Raw genomic sequence first — 6,378 nt, 5'->3', positions numbered from 1 at the left:
CTCATCTAGTAGAGCATACAGGGTCTTCAACAAGAGAACTCTCGTTGTTGAAGAATCCATTCATGTTGTTTTTGATGAAACTAATGGAGATTCTTCTAGAAAAGAAGAAGATAGTGATGCAGGTATACTTGAAGACAGAATGAAGGAATTCTCCATACAAGACAAGCAACTTGAAGATGAAGTCAAAGAAGATACAATTCAGCAAGATGAAGAAGATCAACCCCAAGCAAGAAATCAAGATCTTCCTAAGGAATGGAGGTATGCACATGGTCATTCAAGGGATCTAATCCTTGGTGATCCTTCGCAAGGGGTAAGGACAAGATCCTCTCTAAGAAATACTAGTAATTATCTTGCTTTCGTTTCACAAATAGAGCCTAAATCACTAGAAGCCGAAAAAGATGATAATTAGATGAATGCTATGCAAGAGAAATTAAACCAATTTGAAAGAAATGAAGTTTGGACTCTAATGAAAAGACCCCCTAATGTTTCAATTATAGGCACCAAATGGGTATATAGAAATAAACTAGATGAAGATGGAATAGTAATAAGAAACAAAGCTAGGCTAGTGGCCAAAGGATATAATCAGGAGGAAGGAATAGATTTTGATGAAACTTTTGCTCCTGTTGCTAGGTTAGAGGCTATTAGACTACTTTTGGCATATGCATGCTTCATGAATTTTAAACTCTATCAAATGGATGTAAAAAGTGCATTTTTAAATGGTTATATAATGGAGGAAGTTTATGTAGGACAACCTCCAGGGTTTGAAAACCACTACATCCAGATTACGTTTATAAATTGCATAAAGCATTGTATGGACTTAAGCAAGCCCCTAGAGCATGGTATGAAAGATTAAGTAATTTTCTAATTGAAAATAAATTTAAGAGAGGAAATGTAGACAAAACCCTCTTCATTAAAAGAAAAGGAAATGACTTATTGCTTGTACAAATTTATGTGGATGATATAATTTTTGGTGCTACTAATGATAGCCTTTGTCAAGAGTTTGCCAAGCTTATGCAGGGAGAATTTGAAATGAGCATGATGGGTGAGCTTAACTTCTTCCTTGGGCTACAAATAAAATAATCAGAGGAAGGCATCTTCATCAGTCAGTCCAAATATATCAAGGAAATGTTGGAAAAATTCAAGATGAAGAATGCAAAGGAAATCAGCACACCCATGGGCTCAAGTTGCAAGCTTGACAAAGATGAAAAAGGTAAAAGTATAGACTGCAAATTGTACAGAGGTATGATAGGCTCTTTACTTTACCTTACTGCTAGTAGACCAGATATATTATTCAGTGTTTGTATGTGTGCTAGATACCAAGCATGTCCTAAGGAATCACACCTGCAAGCTGTTAAAAGAATTTTTAGATATCTAGTAGGGACATCTAATGTAGGCTTATGGTATTCTAAACAATCTGACATAAATTTAATTGCTTATTCCGATGCTGATTTTGTCGGGTGCAAACTCGACAGAAAAAGCACAAGTGGCACATGTCAATTCTTGGGTGCTAATTTGGTTTCTTGGTTTAGCAAGAAACAAAATTCAGTTGCCTTGTCCGCAGCTGAGGCTGAGTACATTGCAGCTGGAAGCTGTTGTGCCCAAGTTCTTTGGATTAAGCAACAACTTGAAGACTTCGGTATCAAAATGGATAATATACCAATTAAATGTGATAATACAAGTGCAATTAATTTAACAAAAAATTCTGTCCAACACTCTAAATCAAAGCACATAGAGATTAGGCATCACTTTATTAGGGATCATGTGCTGAAAAATGATGTGATGATTGAATATGTATGTACTGAAAATCAATTGGCCGATATCTTTACAAAGCCCCTTTGTAAAGATAGGTTCAACTTCTTAAGGAATGCTTTGAGCTTGTATGATCCTAGCAAATAAATTCAACTTGTATTGCAATGCTTGGCTACACAAACTAGTAATCCACCTCAAGGTCAACATAAGTGAAAGCATGAATCCATCTAAGCTAAATGACGAACTGTTTGACTTTCCGGAGGATGGTTACCCTTCCTTGGACTCTTCATAGAGATATTTTCAGAGCCTATTTCATAGGTATTCGAAATTTGGTCAAACATTCCTCATTTCAACATTAATAATTCAAAAATCATTATCAAACCTCTATAGGATGTATTATTAAGGGGGAGGATCACAAACAAACTCATTCTGTATTCACCAAAAGAAATCATATTGATTAGTGTGATTAAATGAAACAAATTAGGAAAAGATAAAAATCAGTCTGAAATTTTTCAGTGCCGGAGACGTCTCTGGCAAATCGCAGAGACGTCCCCCCGGCGAGACGTCTCGCCTTAGTCGCGGAGACGTCTCGGAGACCGAACGAGGATTTTTAAAATAGGTCGAAACAGCTCGAGCCGACCCGAGCTATCCCCTTCATCCCCAACAAAAACAAAAATCCTAGCCTCCATTTTCTCTCCAACACAAACCCTAGCCTCTTTCTCCTCATTTCCCTAGGTTTTCCATTCAATGGCACCTAAAAGAGCTAGGAGGACTGGTGGGAGGCGTCCTAGGGCAGCGACCGACGGTGAGGAACGGAGGGAAGAGCCTTCCGCGCCGTCTCCTCCGGTTGCTCCGCCAACCGCGACCATTTCCTGTGCGAATCGCACAGTAACCACTGGAAGGTACATAGATTTTCATTTTCTAGATATTGAGGGGTTCTCTATTGGAGAGAGACTCCGTGCCCAAGGTTGGGAACACCTTTGTACACTCAATACATCGACCTACCCCGGCCTGGTTAGAGAACTATTTAGCAATATGGCCTTAGGGAACTTAGGGTACACTGCATATGTCCGGGGGACATTGGTAGAAATTAATGAGGATGTCCTATCTAGTGTCTTGCAAATTCCTAAAGACGGTGAGGCTCTGACCTCACATCCCCAAAGGGAAATAGCCCTAAACTTGCTTTTAGGACGAGAGGACTGCGGCCCTCTCGATGTGGTTAACTCCCAAGACCTGAATGCCGAGATGAGACTCCTTTTGAGTATTGTCAACCGAGTCTTATTTCCTAAAACCGGCCGCTTTGATTTTGTTTCGGAGCGAGACCTAGTTATCATGCACCACATCCTACTAGGGATTCCCCTAAACCTCCCTAGACTTATGTTGAACTACATTGCTACATGTCATAGGTATTCTAGGTTTAGCATACCTTATGGGATGATCCTTACCCTACTCTTCAAACATTTCAAAGTACCCATTCCAGAAAATGAGCCTGCAAAACCCTTGAGAAACACCGACTATTATAATGAGAGCACAATGCAAAGAATGGAGTTTCACAAGGTAGATGGGTCATGGGTCAAGGTACCAAAGAGAAAAGCTCAAACCCTAGAGCCTGAGATCCCACTTCAGGAGCTTGATCACCACTCTCCTCCACATAGCCACATGGACTTTCTTGATGTACCCTCCAGCTCAGCTGGACCTTCCACATACATGCCACCACCTCCTCCAGTCAGTGGGCCCTACTCCCTATCAGAAGACCAGATGCGCACTTTAGCATCTGTTATTTGCCAGCAGATGAGGGAGGAGATGAGATCGATGATCTCTACTGAGTTGGCCCCCATCAGAGCCTCACATGAAGGGATTCTACAAGAGCTGAAGGAAATTAGAGCTCAGATAGAAGCTACAGCGCAAGAACTAGTTAGTGTGAATGCCACCTAAGCCTTCAGATCAATTGAGCTACAAGACAGCTTGAGGACCATTTCAAATAGCCTTCAAGAACTGACAAGCCCTGGAGGTAATGTGGGCACTGTGGTTGCCCAACTTCGAGGAAGAATTGAAAGGGCAAGCATTGAATTTGAAGCACTAGTGGCAGCCTTTCATCAGTCCCAGGGAGAGCAGTTCAAAACATTACTAGATTCCATCAATGCATTTATAGATGCAGCTTGTAGGGCTTATGAGCAACGTCGCCGATGAGGGACATTTTGTAGACATCTAGGGTTCTTCTTTTGTAAACCCTAGGCTCATTTTGAAACACTTTTTGTATTAGAAATGAATACTTGTAATGATCTCCTCTTTTAACTTTGTAATGACTTCAAAGGTTTACAATGATATATGAATGACATACAATTTCTTTTGAAACCTTGTGTACATTTCTGACTCTGTGTATGTGATTCTATGATGTGCCTTAAAGATCTCATAACATACCTTAAGTGCTCAAATTTGACACAATTTATGAATGCATACAAAACAGGGGGAGCACATCTTGTGGTAACTATTTTAAACAAAAAGAGGAGTCTGAAATGAATTCCAGAACAAAGGGGGAGTGGTATGAATGACTGAATTCATTAATAAAAATAACTTGGACAGGGGGAGCAATAACTTGAATACCCTTGAGTGGTTCATGGTACTATGCTGAATTTTACTAGAAAGTATGCTTTAAGCACCTAAGAATAATTTGTCCCCTTCATTGTTGATGACAAAAAGGGGGAGTAGAAAAACACATTTGTAGAACCAATATATGAAATGCAAAATACAAAATTTACAATCATACTCGAAAGTTGAATTAGAAGAGTTAAAATTGAAGAATATTGGCTTTAAGATAATTGCCCTTCTGGAAAAGAAAGGGGGAGTCAAAAAGGAACTTAGCTCTCAATTGTCTTTAGCATCCATCTACATTTTAACTTGATTGAAATTCAGTAGATATGCTAAAATTGCCTAAGAGCTATTAAGATCAATTTTATGCATAAGGATAGAACTGAAAATTGACTATTTTGAATTATGCACATTGTATCTAGCTCTAATCAAAACATTAAACTTGTACATCTGATCAAATACTGTGTATATGTTTAAATTTCGAATTTTGCATATACTCAGTGTTTTGTCATCATCAAAAAGGGGGAGATTGTTGACCCCCTAATGGATTTTGATGAATACAAAACACTAGAGTATAATTCCATTTATCTTAACAATTTACTTGAGAATTTTAGGTGTTTAATTAAGAATATTGTTAAGAAATGTCTAGGCAAGTTCCCATAATTTTTATGAATCTATTGAAGAATTTTTTAAGTTGAAGAAAACAGATCAGGGACAGCCGAGACGTTTCCGGTTTGTCCCAGAGACGTCTCTGGCACAAACAGGAAGAACTGGCACGTCGGGAGACGTCCCCGGCACCTGGCGAGGCGTCTCGCAGGGTCGGAGTCGACTCTCTCAGTAGCGGAGTCGACTCTCTCAGTGGCGGCAGAAAGGCTGATTTCAAGAGATGCGCGCGAGCCGTCTCCACAGGACGAGGAGTCGTCCCCGCAAGTAAAAAGCAGACTTCCCGAGTCATCCCCGAGGTAGCCGAGTCGGCTCTCTCAGGGTATTCCAGAGGATGTCTTTTTCAGTGATAAGGCAGCGGAGACGTCCCCTGAAAGAGCGGAGTCGACTCTCTCAGAGAATTCCAGAAGACATGTTTTTCGGAGATATAACGGCGGAGTCGTCCCTAAGGCAGCGGAGTCGTCCCCATGTAAAAAGCGCAAACAAGCCGAGACGTCCCCATAAAGCGCCGAGACGACCCTCTCAGAAAAATAGAAAAACAAGGATTCAAACCGTTCATCATCGGAGTCGCCCCCGTAAAGCGCCGAGTCGACCCCAAACATCGTCAAAAGTAAAATCTTACAGCCGAGACGTCTCGCGATGAAGCGGAGACGTCTCCGGAGCGCCTGGAACGCGACTGACAACTTTTGCAGGTTTGGTTTGAATTTCAAATCTCTTTTACTTTATCTCTAACGGCTATATTTGCTTTTTGGGCTATAAAAGGGAGCTCTTAAGTGCTTTCCAACAACTTCTCACCAACCCAACACAAGATCATTCAAGAGAGAAGAAAGAAAAAGAGGTTCAAGGGAGTCAGTGCATTCAAGTGAAGAAATCAAGTGCCTTCGAGTTTTCCAACTGATTTCGTGCTCAACTACTCTCTCCCGTTCGGCATTCAAAGCACACATTCAAGCCAACGCGATCCACATCGGAAGAACCACCATTTTCCATGCTTCCAACGGCTAAAAGGGTTCTTCCAGGTTTCATTGTTTATCAATGTTATATTTGCTTATTTAGAGCTTTCAAATCTTTTGTAAAACTTTTTCAATATTGTGCTTGTTCCAGTCAAGGGACTTGGAACAAGGGAAAGGCGTCCCAAGCCTAGGTGAAATTGGGGGTTATAGGGTTCGTTGTTAGCCCGGTGTAAAACAACGAGTTGGGTAGTGAACTCGCAAAACTACCATACTGTAATCTTGGATTATAGTGGAAATTCCCAAAGGTGCTTTGGGGAGTGGATGTAGGAGCAGTGGAAGCTCTGAACCACTATAAAAGCTTGTGTTTGCGATTGTCTGTTTTCATACCTTTATTTTTACTTTAGCTCATACATTTGTGTGTTTTATT

The sequence above is a fragment of the Phoenix dactylifera genome, chromosome 6 (genome assembly GCF_051530095.1).
Source record: "Phoenix dactylifera cultivar Ajwa chromosome 6, Ajwa_hap1_PhDact_Kaust_v1.1, whole genome shotgun sequence".
Lineage (NCBI taxonomy): Eukaryota > Viridiplantae > Streptophyta > Magnoliopsida > Arecales > Arecaceae > Phoenix > Phoenix dactylifera.
Note: the sequence above shows the minus strand (reverse complement) of the source record.